Source organism: Hyla sarda, unplaced genomic scaffold (genome assembly GCF_029499605.1).
Source record: "Hyla sarda isolate aHylSar1 unplaced genomic scaffold, aHylSar1.hap1 scaffold_3354, whole genome shotgun sequence".
In the NCBI taxonomy this organism is placed as follows: domain Eukaryota; kingdom Metazoa; phylum Chordata; class Amphibia; order Anura; family Hylidae; genus Hyla; species Hyla sarda.
The window spans coordinates 1,072-18,615 of record NW_026610103.1 but is presented as its reverse complement, the minus strand read 5'-3'; the positions used below and the strand labels follow the sequence as shown (position 1 = coordinate 18,615).

Genomic DNA, 17,544 nt, shown 5'->3' with positions numbered 1-17,544 from the left:
AAGATGAATCCATTTTTTCGATTTCCAAATGCCTTCCGCATCAATCCCACCCCTCTTAGAATCCCACAAATAACACAAATACAGTTTGCCTAACACCATTCGCACACTATTATTAACACTCACTTCTTTCCTCAAAAACACATAAACATTCCTCACATCCCACAAGACTTCCTTAATACACGACAACAATAACCACAACACTCTTACATTCTGACCTCCACTTACACAAAGCCCAAACATCATCATCTCAAAAGACAAAAACTCCATACCTGTCAATTCCTTGCATAAAGGACCAAGCCTTCTAACAACCTCACGAGCATACTTACAATTCCAAAAGAGATGAATAACACTTTCAAAACCATTACAACCCACTCTAGGACACACATCACATCTCACCAAACCCCTTGCTTTCTGAAACTCTCTCACAGGCAACACACCATGTAGACTTTGCCACACAATCTCCTTTTGCTTATTAGACATACCATCCATCCTTACTTTCTTCCAAACTTTCTCCACATCCGCTCCCCTCACAGAATTAATATTACATACAACCTCTTTACTCTCAATCATTCTCATCACCAAACGTTTATTCTTCAACACACTCATCTCTTCTTCTATCAACTCAAATTTCTCCAAAAACCTCACAACCCACTCATACCACTTAGGAACCTCAAAAGCAACAGGCCTACTCAGATCCCTCTTACACCACTTCAGCCTAACAAACAGTCTTCCAGCAAGAAACTTAGTCATACAAGACATCTTCTTATCTCCTTCAATAATGACCAGTATGAAAACTAAAATATTCACTCCAAAATAAACCTCCAGATTTGGAAAACTCATCCCACCCTTCCGCCAATTTTTAATCACCACTTCTCTCCTTAATCTTTCTACTTTAGACCCCCAGAAAAAGACAAACAAAACCCGATTCAGACTCCTTAAACACATATACTGCGGAGGAAAAATCATAGCAACATACAGAAAAATTGGTAAAACAACACTTTTAATAACCACAATTTTTCCAATAAAAGAAAGACTTCTCATACTCCAAAAATTCAAACGCATCTCTACCTTCTTTTTTGCATCATCCCAACTCTCCTTTCCATCCAAGTCCTTACTAAATTTAATCCCCAATACTTTAATAGCCCCCTCCACTACATTCACCCCAACATCACTACTTAACCCACCTTCACCAAAGCATTTACATTCGCTCTTTAACCAATTCACTTTAAAAGCAGACGCACCACAGAAAATTGAAACCAAAAGCCTCACTCTCCTCACAGCACACTCAGAATCACACAGGACACATACATCATCCATATAAGCATTCACTTTAAATTCCCTACCATTGCTACCAGGAATATGAACACCTCTCACTATCTTATCCCTCCTAATCAGACATAACAGAGGCTCAATCGCGCATATAAACGCTACTGGCGAGAGCGGGCACCCCTGCCTTACTCCTGAAAAAACATTCACTCTTCTCCCCACACATCCATTAACGAGCATCCTACTATATATTCTATCATACAAACTCCTAACTCTCCACACAAAATCACTCGGAAACCCCATTCGCAACAATACCCTGAACAAAAAATTATGAGACAACCTATCATACGCCTTTTCAAAATCAAGTGACAACAAATAAGCATTTTGTTTTCTACTCTTACAATCCCACAAACAATCTCTCAACAGACACAAACTCTCATGTATACGACGTCCAGGCACAGCACAAAACTGATCATAACCAACCACACATTCAACAACATCCCTCATTCGATTAGCAATAATTTTTGCATAGATCTTATAATCGCAGTTAAGTAACGTAATTGGACGCCAATTCTTTAAATTTTTTAAATTCCCTTTTTTTGGAATTAATACTACCACACCACCACGCATACTCTCCGCAATTTCCATATTCTCCCACATAAACTGACACACTGCAACAACATCCTTACCCACCACATTCCACAAAAAACGATAAAATTCCACAGGCAAACCATCTTCCCCTGGAGTCTTATTTGCTGACATTTTCTGCACTACATCCCATACTTCTTCACTTGAAATCTTACGCATAACAAAAGCCTGCTCACTTGAAATCTTACGCATAACAAAAGCCTGCTCAGCTTCTCCAAGCTTCCCATCCAACACACTCAATACCTCACTCTCCAAATTCTCATCTCTCCACTTCTCTCCATACAGCTCCTCATAAAAGCATGCAATTTCCTCACTCACACCATCACCAGTCACTTCCCTACCATCCTCTCTCACAATCATATCAATAACAGGTTTTTTAGAAAAAACTTTTTTGAAAAAATAACGTGAACATTTCTCATCATGTTCCAATTTATCTAACTTGGCCCTATACATGATACTCCTACCCTTTTCCAACACAAAATTATTAATCTCCCTCTTAGTGCTCACAATATCATCCTGAACATCCACTCCACAATCTCTCAACCTACACAAATAGGACAAACGCGCATTCAACTTCACATATTGCTCCCTCTTAAGAGCAGCGACTTTGTATCCAAAGGACTTAAAAAAGGACTTTGTTTTCTTTTTAACCCATTCCCACCACAAAATAATGTTATCAAACTCACCTTTCTTTCCACACCACTTCTTATACATACATTCATACTGATCTCTCACATCCACACTATCTAAATGTTTAATATTCATTTTCCACAAACCTCTCCCATACACAGCACTCTGACCCACATCAATCTCACACAGCAAGGAATCATGGTCCGAATAACAAACAGACCTCTGTCTGTAACTTAAAGCATTCAAACTCTCAGACAAAAAACAATAATCTAACTTAGAGTGAAAATTACCTCTATCTGCATGATATGTACATAAATTAGGATTAATATTACATAACTCTTGGATATCCCTTAACCTAAAATCAGAGACTAGCTCAAATAATTTTCTACCAGATACATCAAAAGCTTTTTTTGTTAAATCAACATTCATATCTCCAACTAAAATAACAGGCATCTTGCCCTGAACATAAAACTTTAACTTATCAAACAAATTTTTTCTTTCATTTTTATATGCAGGAGCATAAACATTAATCAAACGAAATTTCACATTTTTATAACTTAATACAGCAGAAATACACCTGCCAGGTTCAATTACCACATAGCTTTCCACAGCAATGTCAGGTGATTTAATCAAGATCCCCACACCATCATTCTTATTCAAAACACTCCCAGACCACACACACCGACCATACACCCATTCATCCTGACTTATGGTGAGATCAATACCACACTCCTGCAAACAAAAAATTGCAGCATTTTCCTGAGCTAAAAAACTTAAAATAGCAGCTCTCCTAGCCTTATTTTTAAACACTCTCACATTTTGAGAACATACAACAAAACCCGTAGCCTAAAGCTACAAAGAACAAGGTTTAACCCTGCATGAGCTACACAGGTGCATCAGCCACCTGCTACTAACTAGCAAATCAAGTCCCAGCATAGTTATTCACCACTCTCAGTAGCCTCCATAACATCCGTCTCCAGGACTTCATAAAAGTTGCTGGTTTCCGGGCGCGAGTCCGCACCCTTCTCACCTCTTCTTTTCTTGGCAGACTTCCCTCCATGCACCAGTTGAAAGCCATCATAATTTTCATCCTCTGCATTATGTTTCCCACCACCCTCCCTGTTACACAAATCAGTCTCACCTGAGGATGGAAATGGCTCAATGTGAACAGGGTCAGAGGGGTGAACAGACTCCACAGAGTGACTAGGACTCTGCACTCCCTCAATAACTTCCTCCAACTGTCTGAAGGCATCAGAGACTGCAGCCTGAACATCAGGGGGCTTCTGAGGAGCTGCAATGGTCTTCAGAGGGGCCAATCTCCTCACTATTTCCCCCTCTCTCACCACACTACTGAATAAAGGACTTCTCACCCCAGGGCAGTCCTTATAAACATGACCTTCCTCCCGACATAAGTCACATTTCCTGGCTTTAGGACAACTTCCAGCATGGTGGCCAGCAGTATTACAGTTCCTGCACATTTGTCCTTGCACACAGTTCTCCTTTAAATGTCCAAAGGAAAAACAATTCCTGCAGTAGGAAGGCTGACCAGCATAGGACAGGTACCCCCTATAACCTGCAATGGAAAAACTGGCAGGGGGGTGTTTAAAACCCCCAACACAAGTAGGGTCTACTTTTAATTTAACCACAAACTTATAATTGCAGTTAAAAATCCCCAGTACATTCGTCTGTTTCTCTCCACCCTTCACATAGTCACAGTACTTGTGCAAAAAGTTCTTAATAATTTCCACATCTGTGTAAGGATTATGCACATGCACTATCACAGTTTTTTCCTGCACCCCAACCAGCGGAGTAATCTTCACCCCAACCAGCAAGGGCTCATTGCTGAGATTCCTTAAGTATTCATACACATGCAAACACCTGCCCTCATCCACAAAGGTTACCTCATAGGAGCCCCTGCGGGGAGACTCATTAACACTGAAGATTTCAGCCTTGTCCACTCCAATCTTCTCCATAATGATGTCTCTCACCAGATAAACCATGTTGTTCTTGGAACTTGCAGGATCCACCTCCATGCGGATAGTATTCTTTACTCCAGCCATTCTTCCAGATGATAATCTGTCGGTACAGGACCACAGTGAAAAAAATCTTCCTCCGGCAAACTGGGTAAACCCAGAGATCGCACCCTCTGGCCAGACCAGAGCAAACTGCACTTGATCTTAGCCAAAAGGCCGAGAAGCGATAACCGTGAAAGGGGCGGGCCCAACAAGGTCCCCTTCATGGGCACTATCACTGCTTGCTGTCAGGGAGGCTGCCAGACAATTTTCCATGCACACTCTGGGCTGGGGGGCAGTCAACCACCAGTACACACAGCAGAACCTAAACCCATACCATTATTGCTAAGCAGCAAGACAGGGGCCCATTGCACTCCCACGGGGCCTTTTTAAATGCAATCCATAACCCGGATTTGCCAGGAACCCTTCTTACTCCTCCTACTTGCATGTGACACTGGGCTTAGGATCTGCATAGGAAACACACACACAAGCACACACCTACCTTTGTTGCCTGCAGATGCCTCCTTGGCTGTCCCCAAACGGTATCAAACCAACACCCACGGGAAGCTGTAAGCATAGAGGACATGCCTGCACCCCATTGGACTTACCTGTGTGGGTTAAATCCGGGTTATTTGACAACCTATGGCGGTGATGGTTCTGCTCAGGCAGAGCAGTGCTGATGCTCCTCATAAAGCTGTCGCTGCTGTGAAGGTTCTAGGTGACATCACAATCCCTATGGTTACATACACGACAAAGCTGGGTTGTTGTTGTTTACACTCTGCAAGGCCTGTGGAAGTGAGTGACATCATAGCACTGTAGTTCTGAGGGTTCTAGATGGATGCAACAATCTCCTGTTGCTTCTATGAAGGCCATAATAGACGACATCACCAAACAGCTCCATAGTCACATACACAGCAAAGGAGAGATGTTGTTTACACCTAGTGATGTCAGTGGTATTGAGTGACATCACAGCACAGTGCTAAGGCTCCTGGGCCTGGACACAGCAGCGGCTGCAATATCTCAACGGAGAATACGTTTATATATATGTGTGTGTGTGCGCGTATATATATATATATATATATATATATATATATATATATATATATTCTCCGCCGAAATCACTTTTAAACCCATTTCCACCTTTTTTTCCCTTCTCTTCCTCTTACTTTTTTTTCACGTTTTTTTACGTTTTTCTCCTTTTCGCCTCTTTTCTGGGCGTATTATTCTTCTTTTTCTTCTTTTTTTTCGTCTAATGCATACCCCATCAGTGCAGCAATGCTTATTCAATACCGCCAGCAGATGGAGACACTGGGGGATAATTTTCTAAGGATTTATACTGATTTTTCCTGTCTGAATTTGTCGCACAGAAAGTTGCAGGCCAAATATGTGTGACATTTCTGCGACTTTAGCTTCTAGAGCATTTTTACAACATTATACATAGGTGCTGAATACATAAAAAGCGACTGTTCAGCGACAGACAAGTCGCATCGGCTGAAAGTAGGCCAGAATGTCAGTCCATGTTGGAGCAGGTTTAGATACAGTCTAAAGCATAGATCTCAAAGTCTGTGCACAGAATTTAGCAAGGGCCTCGCACCTTCTGATGCATCAGGTAGGTGCACTATAGCATAGCCTAACCCTCTGTACTTTGGTCTATATTGATGCGGGACATAGACAGCCAGCTGATGACCAATCCATTAGTGCAATGGATGGCTGGAAGCATTTGTCTTTGCCTTTGCAATACCACAGAAGCAATGCATGGTCAATGTACAGCAATGACACACCTGTGTGAACAGCCAGGAGACCCCCCCATGTTATGTTACATAGTTACATAGTTAGTACGGTCGAAAAAAGACATATGTCCATCAAGTTCAACCAGGGAATTAAGGGGTAGGGGTGTGGCGCGATATTGGGGAAGGGATGAGATTTTATATTTCTTCATAAGCATTAATCTTATTTTGTCAATTAGGAACATTCAGCACCCACCCGCTATCAAGGCAGCTGCCTATCATGTCATGCCCTACCTGCACAGGTGTGCTGGCTACTCAAATGATCCAATTAAGGAGGCCATTTAGTCAGCAGCAGCAGAAGTCCTGTGCCTGGACGCTCCAACAGCGGCCAGACACAAGCAGAAGCAGCAGAAGCAGCAGCAGCACCACCTTTTGTTTTTTGGCTGCAGCAGCAGCAGCAGCAGCAGCAAGGCCCACAGGGCTGGCTAGCTGGCTAGCCAGCAAGCAGGTAGCAATGAAAGTAGGAATCTTTCTTTTTAACCCTGTAAGGGGGTGGTGCACTGTACCCGAAGATACTGCCATATCGGGTCAATGCATAGGGCGACGGAAGCAAGCTTCGAAATCGGCCCCCGTTCTCAAAAATCCATTTAATATATGGTCCCCAGATAGGGGACGTATCAGATATTAAACTGATAAGAACAGATACTACACTTGATCTTAGCCAAAAGGCCGAGAAGCGATAACCGTGAAAGGGGCGGGCCCAACAAGGTCCCCTTCATGGGCACTATCACTGCTTGCTGTCAGGGAGGCTGCCAGACAATTTTCCATGCACACTCTGGGCTGGGGGGCAGTCAACCACCAGTACACACAGCAGAACCTAAACCCATACCATTATTGCTAAGCAGCAAGACAGGGGCCCATTGCACTCCCACGGGGCCTTTTTAAATGCAATCCATAACCCGGATTTGCCAGGAACCCTTCTTACTCCTCCTACTTGCATGTGACACTGGGCTTAGGATCTGCATAGGAAACACACACACAAGCACACACCTACCTTTGTTGCCTGCAGATGCCTCCTTGGCTGTCCCCAAACGGTATCAAACCAACACCCACGGGAAGCTGTAAGCATAGAGGACATGCCTGCACCCCATTGGACTTACCTGTGTGGGTTAAATCCGGGTTATTTGACAACCTATGGCGGTGATGGTTCTGCTCAGGCAGAGCAGTGCTGATGCTCCTCATAAAGCTGTCGCTGCTGTGAAGGTTCTAGGTGACATCACAATCCCTATGGTTACATACACGACAAAGCTGGGTTGTTGTTGTTTACACTCTGCAAGGCCTGTGGAAGTGAGTGACATCATAGCACTGTAGTTCTGAGGGTTCTAGATGGATGCAACAATCTCCTGTTGCTTCTATGAAGGCCATAATAGACGACATCACCAAACAGCTCCATAGTCACATACACAGCAAAGGAGAGATGTTGTTTACACCTAGTGATGTCAGTGGTATTGAGTGACATCACAGCACAGTGCTAAGGCTCCTGGGCCTGGACACAGCAGCGGCTGCAATATCTCAACGGAGAATACGTTTATATATATGTGTGTGTGTGCGCGTATATATATATATATATATATATATATATATATATATATATATATATATATATATATTCTCCGCCGAAATCACTTTTAAACCCATTTCCACCTTTTTTTCCCTTCTCTTCCTCTTACTTTTTTTTCACGTTTTTTTACGTTTTTCTCCTTTTCGCCTCTTTTCTGGGCGTATTATTCTTCTTTTTCTTCTTTTTTTTCGTCTAATGCATACCCCATCAGTGCAGCAATGCTTATTCAATACCGCCAGCAGATGGAGACACTGGGGGATAATTTTCTAAGGATTTATACTGATTTTTCCTGTCTGAATTTGTCGCACAGAAAGTTGCAGGCCAAATATGTGTGACATTTCTGCGACTTTAGCTTCTAGAGCATTTTTACAACATTATACATAGGTGCTGAATACATAAAAAGCGACTGTTCAGCGACAGACAAGTCGCATCGGCTGAAAGTAGGCCAGAATGTCAGTCCATGTTGGAGCAGGTTTAGATACAGTCTAAAGCATAGATCTCAAAGTCTGTGCACAGAATTTAGCAAGGGCCTCGCACCTTCTGATGCATCAGGTAGGTGCACTATAGCATAGCCTAACCCTCTGTACTTTGGTCTATATTGATGCGGGACATAGACAGCCAGCTGATGACCAATCCATTAGTGCAATGGATGGCTGGAAGCATTTGTCTTTGCCTTTGCAATACCACAGAAGCAATGCATGGTCAATGTACAGCAATGACACACCTGTGTGAACAGCCAGGAGACCCCCCCATGTTATGTTACATAGTTACATAGTTAGTACGGTCGAAAAAAGACATATGTCCATCAAGTTCAACCAGGGAATTAAGGGGTAGGGGTGTGGCGCGATATTGGGGAAGGGATGAGATTTTATATTTCTTCATAAGCATTAATCTTATTTTGTCAATTAGGAACATTCAGCACCCACCCGCTATCAAGGCAGCTGCCTATCATGTCATGCCCTACCTGCACAGGTGTGCTGGCTACTCAAATGATCCAATTAAGGAGGCCATTTAGTCAGCAGCAGCAGAAGTCCTGTGCCTGGACGCTCCAACAGCGGCCAGACACAAGCAGAAGCAGCAGAAGCAGCAGCAGCACCACCTTTTGTTTTTTGGCTGCAGCAGCAGCAGCAGCAGCAGCAAGGCCCACAGGGCTGGCTAGCTGGCTAGCCAGCAAGCAGGTAGCAATGAAAGTAGGAATCTTTCTTTTTAACCCTGTAAGGGGGTGGTGCACTGTACCCGAAGATACTGCCATATCGGGTCAATGCATAGGGCGACGGAAGCAAGCTTCGAAATCGGCCCCCGTTCTCAAAAATCCATTTAATATATGGTCCCCAGATAGGGGACGTATCAGATATTAAACTGATAAGAACAGATACTACACTTGATCTTAGCCAAAAGGCCGAGAAGCGATAACCGTGAAAGGGGCGGGCCCAACAAGGTCCCCTTCATGGGCACTATCACTGCTTGCTGTCAGGGAGGCTGCCAGACAATTTTCCATGCACACTCTGGGCTGGGGGGCAGTCAACCACCAGTACACACAGCAGAACCTAAACCCATACCATTATTGCTAAGCAGCAAGACAGGGGCCCATTGCACTCCCACGGGGCCTTTTTAAATGCAATCCATAACCCGGATTTGCCAGGAACCCTTCTTACTCCTCCTACTTGCATGTGACACTGGGCTTAGGATCTGCATAGGAAACACACACACAAGCACACACCTACCTTTGTTGCCTGCAGATGCCTCCTTGGCTGTCCCCAAACGGTATCAAACCAACACCCACGGGAAGCTGTAAGCATAGAGGACATGCCTGCACCCCATTGGACTTACCTGTGTGGGTTAAATCCGGGTTATTTGACAACCTATGGCGGTGATGGTTCTGCTCAGGCAGAGCAGTGCTGATGCTCCTCATAAAGCTGTCGCTGCTGTGAAGGTTCTAGGTGACATCACAATCCCTATGGTTACATACACGACAAAGCTGGGTTGTTGTTGTTTACACTCTGCAAGGCCTGTGGAAGTGAGTGACATCATAGCACTGTAGTTCTGAGGGTTCTAGATGGATGCAACAATCTCCTGTTGCTTCTATGAAGGCCATAATAGACGACATCACCAAACAGCTCCATAGTCACATACACAGCAAAGGAGAGATGTTGTTTACACCTAGTGATGTCAGTGGTATTGAGTGACATCACAGCACAGTGCTAAGGCTCCTGGGCCTGGACACAGCAGCGGCTGCAATATCTCAACGGAGAATACGTTTATATATATGTGTGTGTGTGCGCGTATATATATATATATATATATATATATATATATATATATTTCTCCGCCGAAATCACTTTTAAACCCATTTCCACCTTTTTTTCCCTTCTCTTCCTCTTACTTTTTTTTCACGTTTTTTTACGTTTTTCTCCTTTTCGCCTCTTTTCTGGGCGTATTATTCTTCTTTTTCTTCTTTTTTTTCGTCTAATGCATACCCCATCAGTGCAGCAATGCTTATTCAATACCGCCAGCAGATGGAGACACTGGGGGATAATTTTCTAAGGATTTATACTGATTTTTCCTGTCTGAATTTGTCGCACAGAAAGTTGCAGGCCAAATATGTGTGACATTTCTGCGACTTTAGCTTCTAGAGCATTTTTACAACATTATACATAGGTGCTGAATACATAAAAAGCGACTGTTCAGCGACAGACAAGTCGCATCGGCTGAAAGTAGGCCAGAATGTCAGTCCATGTTGGAGCAGGTTTAGATACAGTCTAAAGCATAGATCTCAAAGTCTGTGCACAGAATTTAGCAAGGGCCTCGCACCTTCTGATGCATCAGGTAGGTGCACTATAGCATAGCCTAACCCTCTGTACTTTGGTCTATATTGATGCGGGACATAGACAGCCAGCTGATGACCAATCCATTAGTGCAATGGATGGCTGGAAGCATTTGTCTTTGCCTTTGCAATACCACAGAAGCAATGCATGGTCAATGTACAGCAATGACACACCTGTGTGAACAGCCAGGAGACCCCCCCATGTTATGTTACATAGTTACATAGTTAGTACGGTCGAAAAAAGACATATGTCCATCAAGTTCAACCAGGGAATTAAGGGGTAGGGGTGTGGCGCGATATTGGGGAAGGGATGAGATTTTATATTTCTTCATAAGCATTAATCTTATTTTGTCAATTAGGAACATTCAGCACCCACCCGCTATCAAGGCAGCTGCCTATCATGTCATGCCCTACCTGCACAGGTGTGCTGGCTACTCAAATGATCCAATTAAGGAGGCCATTTAGTCAGCAGCAGCAGAAGTCCTGTGCCTGGACGCTCCAACAGCGGCCAGACACAAGCAGAAGCAGCAGAAGCAGCAGCAGCACCACCTTTTGTTTTTTGGCTGCAGCAGCAGCAGCAGCAGCAGCAAGGCCCACAGGGCTGGCTAGCTGGCTAGCCAGCAAGCAGGTAGCAATGAAAGTAGGAATCTTTCTTTTTAACCCTGTAAGGGGGTGGTGCACTGTACCCGAAGATACTGCCATATCGGGTCAATGCATAGGGCGACGGAAGCAAGCTTCGAAATCGGCCCCCGTTCTCAAAAATCCATTTAATATATGGTCCCCAGATAGGGGACGTATCAGATATTAAACTGATAAGAACAGATTTTTTTTTTTTTTTTTTTTTTTTTATCTAAAGCCGAGGAACGTGCTTTCGATTCACCCAAAGTGCAAGAAAAAGTGCAAACGTGTTACACTAAAAAAACGTGCACAAAGGATGCGGTCTATCGCAAGCCCTTCTCCGATAGGAGAGAGGCCCCCCAACAAACCTTACCCTTCGCCTCCGGACCAAAAGGTACCTGCGAGGTTCCAGGTTCGATGTCCCTTTTCGCCGAAGCTACTAGGGGACCACAAATGCTCCCGGCATCCCCCTTGGCGTCAGCCAAGGTATCTGCCCGCAGAGCCGATTACGGTAGGTACCCTGCCAAAGCAGGAGTACCCGGGGTGTTTGCAGGGAGGTGCGGAACCTAATGGCCACACACACCTCCCCTAGACCGCCAGGAGGGACACCCAGAAGGGCTACCGCATCCTGACAAATCCTGTGAACACACAACACGCAAAAAGTGACACAGTGAGACAAAAAATAAATAAATAAGTGAATGTGTGCAGATATACTGCCCGGACATCCGGCCGGATCTATAAAAATTTCTCTGATCCTAGCCAGAAGGCCGGGAATCAAGAGGTGAGTGCCACAAGGTGAAGAGATTATGGTGCCCGTGCTTCAACTCAGTGAGTCTATTCTCCCAGTGAGTTTCGGCACCTCGGGGTCACCACTCCCCGAGGCACAAAAGTACCTCGGCTCTAGACCCTCTCAGCCTCATGGCGAGACCCGGAGGGAACAGGTCACATCGGGGCAGCCGTCGAGCTGATTCCTCAGAACCAGCCCCGGAAAGCCCTGGTACACCTGCATCCTCCATGCAGCACCCATCCCCACCAGCCCCATACCGGCGTTACTGTACACCGGCATGAAAAACTGATAAGAACAGATACTACACTTGATCTTAGCCAAAAGGCCGAGAAGCGATAACCGTGAAAGGGGCGGGCCCAACAAGGTCCCCTTCATGGGCACTATCACTGCTTGCTGTCAGGGAGGCTGCCAGACAATTTTCCATGCACACTCTGGGCTGGGGGGCAGTCAACCACCAGTACACACAGCAGAACCTAAACCCATACCATTATTGCTAAGCAGCAAGACAGGGGCCCATTGCACTCCCACGGGGCCTTTTTAAATGCAATCCATAACCCGGATTTGCCAGGAACCCTTCTTACTCCTCCTACTTGCATGTGACACTGGGCTTAGGATCTGCATAGGAAACACACACACAAGCACACACCTACCTTTGTTGCCTGCAGATGCCTCCTTGGCTGTCCCCAAACGGTATCAAACCAACACCCACGGGAAGCTGTAAGCATAGAGGACATGCCTGCACCCCATTGGACTTACCTGTGTGGGTTAAATCCGGGTTATTTGACAACCTATGGCGGTGATGGTTCTGCTCAGGCAGAGCAGTGCTGATGCTCCTCATAAAGCTGTCGCTGCTGTGAAGGTTCTAGGTGACATCACAATCCCTATGGTTACATACACGACAAAGCTGGGTTGTTGTTGTTTACACTCTGCAAGGCCTGTGGAAGTGAGTGACATCATAGCACTGTAGTTCTGAGGGTTCTAGATGGATGCAACAATCTCCTGTTGCTTCTATGAAGGCCATAATAGACGACATCACCAAACAGCTCCATAGTCACATACACAGCAAAGGAGAGATGTTGTTTACACCTAGTGATGTCAGTGGTATTGAGTGACATCACAGCACAGTGCTAAGGCTCCTGGGCCTGGACACAGCAGCGGCTGCAATATCTCAACGGAGAATACGTTTATATATATGTGTGTGTGTGCGCGTATATATATATATATATATATATATATATATATATATATATATATTTCTCCGCCGAAATCACTTTTAAACCCATTTCCACCTTTTTTTCCCTTCTCTTCCTCTTACTTTTTTTTCACGTTTTTTTACGTTTTTCTCCTTTTCGCCTCTTTTCTGGGCGTATTATTCTTCTTTTTCTTCTTTTTTTTCGTCTAATGCATACCCCATCAGTGCAGCAATGCTTATTCAATACCGCCAGCAGATGGAGACACTGGGGGATAATTTTCTAAGGATTTATACTGATTTTTCCTGTCTGAATTTGTCGCACAGAAAGTTGCAGGCCAAATATGTGTGACATTTCTGCGACTTTAGCTTCTAGAGCATTTTTACAACATTATACATAGGTGCTGAATACATAAAAAGCGACTGTTCAGCGACAGACAAGTCGCATCGGCTGAAAGTAGGCCAGAATGTCAGTCCATGTTGGAGCAGGTTTAGATACAGTCTAAAGCATAGATCTCAAAGTCTGTGCACAGAATTTAGCAAGGGCCTCGCACCTTCTGATGCATCAGGTAGGTGCACTATAGCATAGCCTAACCCTCTGTACTTTGGTCTATATTGATGCGGGACATAGACAGCCAGCTGATGACCAATCCATTAGTGCAATGGATGGCTGGAAGCATTTGTCTTTGCCTTTGCAATACCACAGAAGCAATGCATGGTCAATGTACAGCAATGACACACCTGTGTGAACAGCCAGGAGACCCCCCCATGTTATGTTACATAGTTACATAGTTAGTACGGTCGAAAAAAGACATATGTCCATCAAGTTCAACCAGGGAATTAAGGGGTAGGGGTGTGGCGCGATATTGGGGAAGGGATGAGATTTTATATTTCTTCATAAGCATTAATCTTATTTTGTCAATTAGGAACATTCAGCACCCACCCGCTATCAAGGCAGCTGCCTATCATGTCATGCCCTACCTGCACAGGTGTGCTGGCTACTCAAATGATCCAATTAAGGAGGCCATTTAGTCAGCAGCAGCAGAAGTCCTGTGCCTGGACGCTCCAACAGCGGCCAGACACAAGCAGAAGCAGCAGAAGCAGCAGCAGCACCACCTTTTGTTTTTTGGCTGCAGCAGCAGCAGCAGCAGCAGCAAGGCCCACAGGGCTGGCTAGCTGGCTAGCCAGCAAGCAGGTAGCAATGAAAGTAGGAATCTTTCTTTTTAACCCTGTAAGGGGGTGGTGCACTGTACCCGAAGATACTGCCATATCGGGTCAATGCATAGGGCGACGGAAGCAAGCTTCGAAATCGGCCCCCGTTCTCAAAAATCCATTTAATATATGGTCCCCAGATAGGGGACGTATCAGATATTAAACTGATAAGAACAGATACTACACTTGATCTTAGCCAAAAGGCCGAGAAGCGATAACCGTGAAAGGGGCGGGCCCAACAAGGTCCCCTTCATGGGCACTATCACTGCTTGCTGTCAGGGAGGCTGCCAGACAATTTTCCATGCACACTCTGGGCTGGGGGGCAGTCAACCACCAGTACACACAGCAGAACCTAAACCCATACCATTATTGCTAAGCAGCAAGACAGGGGCCCATTGCACTCCCACGGGGCCTTTTTAAATGCAATCCATAACCCGGATTTGCCAGGAACCCTTCTTACTCCTCCTACTTGCATGTGACACTGGGCTTAGGATCTGCATAGGAAACACACACACAAGCACACACCTACCTTTGTTGCCTGCAGATGCCTCCTTGGCTGTCCCCAAACGGTATCAAACCAACACCCACGGGAAGCTGTAAGCATAGAGGACATGCCTGCACCCCATTGGACTTACCTGTGTGGGTTAAATCCGGGTTATTTGACAACCTATGGCGGTGATGGTTCTGCTCAGGCAGAGCAGTGCTGATGCTCCTCATAAAGCTGTCGCTGCTGTGAAGGTTCTAGGTGACATCACAATCCCTATGGTTACATACACGACAAAGCTGGGTTGTTGTTGTTTACACTCTGCAAGGCCTGTGGAAGTGAGTGACATCATAGCACTGTAGTTCTGAGGGTTCTAGATGGATGCAACAATCTCCTGTTGCTTCTATGAAGGCCATAATAGACGACATCACCAAACAGCTCCATAGTCACATACACAGCAAAGGAGAGATGTTGTTTACACCTAGTGATGTCAGTGGTATTGAGTGACATCACAGCACAGTGCTAAGGCTCCTGGGCCTGGACACAGCAGCGGCTGCAATATCTCAACGGAGAATACGTTTATATATATGTGTGTGTGTGCGCGTATATATATATATATATATATATATATATATATATATATATATTTCTCCGCCGAAATCACTTTTAAACCCATTTCCACCTTTTTTTCCCTTCTCTTCCTCTTACTTTTTTTTCACGTTTTTTTACGTTTTTCTCCTTTTCGCCTCTTTTCTGGGCGTATTATTCTTCTTTTTCTTCTTTTTTTTCGTCTAATGCATACCCCATCAGTGCAGCAATGCTTATTCAATACCGCCAGCAGATGGAGACACTGGGGGATAATTTTCTAAGGATTTATACTGATTTTTCCTGTCTGAATTTGTCGCACAGAAAGTTGCAGGCCAAATATGTGTGACATTTCTGCGACTTTAGCTTCTAGAGCATTTTTACAACATTATACATAGGTGCTGAATACATAAAAAGCGACTGTTCAGCGACAGACAAGTCGCATCGGCTGAAAGTAGGCCAGAATGTCAGTCCATGTTGGAGCAGGTTTAGATACAGTCTAAAGCATAGATCTCAAAGTCTGTGCACAGAATTTAGCAAGGGCCTCGCACCTTCTGATGCATCAGGTAGGTGCACTATAGCATAGCCTAACCCTCTGTACTTTGGTCTATATTGATGCGGGACATAGACAGCCAGCTGATGACCAATCCATTAGTGCAATGGATGGCTGGAAGCATTTGTCTTTGCCTTTGCAATACCACAGAAGCAATGCATGGTCAATGTACAGCAATGACACACCTGTGTGAACAGCCAGGAGACCCCCCCATGTTATGTTACATAGTTACATAGTTAGTACGGTCGAAAAAAGACATATGTCCATCAAGTTCAACCAGGGAATTAAGGGGTAGGGGTGTGGCGCGATATTGGGGAAGGGATGAGATTTTATATTTCTTCATAAGCATTAATCTTATTTTGTCAATTAGGAACATTCAGCACCCACCCGCTATCAAGGCAGCTGCCTATCATGTCATGCCCTACCTGCACAGGTGTGCTGGCTACTCAAATGATCCAATTAAGGAGGCCATTTAGTCAGCAGCAGCAGAAGTCCTGTGCCTGGACGCTCCAACAGCGGCCAGACACAAGCAGAAGCAGCAGAAGCAGCAGCAGCACCACCTTTTGTTTTTTGGCTGCAGCAGCAGCAGCAGCAGCAGCAGCAAGGCCCACAGGGCTGGCTAGCTGGCTAGCCAGCAAGCAGGTAGCAATGAAAGTAGGAATCTTTCTTTTTAACCCTGTAAGGGGGTGGTGCACTGTACCCGAAGATACTGCCATATCGGGTCAATGCATAGGGCGACGGAAGCAAGCTTCGAAATCGGCCCCCGTTCTCAAAAATCCATTTAATATATGGTCCCCAGATAGGGGACGTATCAGATATTAAACTGATAAGAACAGATTTTTTTTTTTTTTTTTTTTTTATTGAAAAGGAAATATACAATACATAACCAAGTAAATCATTCAAAAAATTACATATTCATCTGAAAACACATGAATAACACATATTTGACATATACAATATATACAGGAAGCATGTCTTTACATGTACATATAACAAAAAGCTTTCCCTTCATGACTTTCCCTCAGAAAAAATAAATTGCAGCGGATTCTGTCCCTCCAACTCTCCCTTCATATCAGGATATAATCTGTAAGAAAAGAAAAAGAAAGACAAATAAGAATACAATCATAACCAGTACTTCCATTTTTTGTGTTTCCAGATCCCCTCTGCATCATCAGAACCATAGTTTTTCCTATCACATAATACGTAAAGGTAAATTTTACCACGGATCATGCCCAGACATTCCTTCACACTTACTTCAGTTTGATTGAAAATCCTAATATTCCTTACATCCCACAGAACCTCTTTTACACAATTTACTATGAACCATAACACTCTTGCCTTCTCTCTCTCCACTGCACACAAACCAAACATCATCATATTAAAGGATA

At 44.4% G+C, this 17,544-nt stretch overlaps 6 non-coding genes across 6 annotated transcripts; all 6 read right to left on the bottom strand.

Annotated features, from left to right (window-relative positions):
* Window positions 1-6,833: 6,833 nt before the first annotated feature.
* Window positions 6,834-7,024, bottom strand: LOC130330490 (U2 spliceosomal RNA). Its single transcript, XR_008873635.1, has one exon. It is a non-coding gene; the product is annotated as a U2 spliceosomal RNA (small nuclear RNA).
* A 2,100-nt stretch (window positions 7,025-9,124) lies between these two features.
* LOC130330489 (U2 spliceosomal RNA) lies at window positions 9,125-9,315 on the bottom strand. Its single transcript, XR_008873634.1, has one exon. It is a non-coding gene; the product is annotated as a U2 spliceosomal RNA (small nuclear RNA).
* Window positions 9,316-11,398: 2,083 nt separating this feature from the next.
* LOC130330492 (U2 spliceosomal RNA) lies at window positions 11,399-11,589 on the bottom strand. The gene has a single exon (XR_008873637.1). It is a non-coding gene; the product is annotated as a U2 spliceosomal RNA (small nuclear RNA).
* A 693-nt stretch (window positions 11,590-12,282) lies between these two features.
* Window positions 12,283-12,470, bottom strand: LOC130330488 (U2 spliceosomal RNA). Its single transcript, XR_008873633.1, has one exon. It is a non-coding gene; the product is annotated as a U2 spliceosomal RNA (small nuclear RNA).
* A 2,089-nt stretch (window positions 12,471-14,559) lies between these two features.
* LOC130330487 (U2 spliceosomal RNA) lies at window positions 14,560-14,750 on the bottom strand. Its single transcript, XR_008873632.1, has one exon. It is a non-coding gene; the product is annotated as a U2 spliceosomal RNA (small nuclear RNA).
* Window positions 14,751-16,840: 2,090 nt separating this feature from the next.
* On the bottom strand, window positions 16,841-17,028 carry LOC130330491 (U2 spliceosomal RNA). Its single transcript, XR_008873636.1, has one exon. It is a non-coding gene; the product is annotated as a U2 spliceosomal RNA (small nuclear RNA).
* Between the last annotated feature and the right edge of the window lie 516 nt (window positions 17,029-17,544).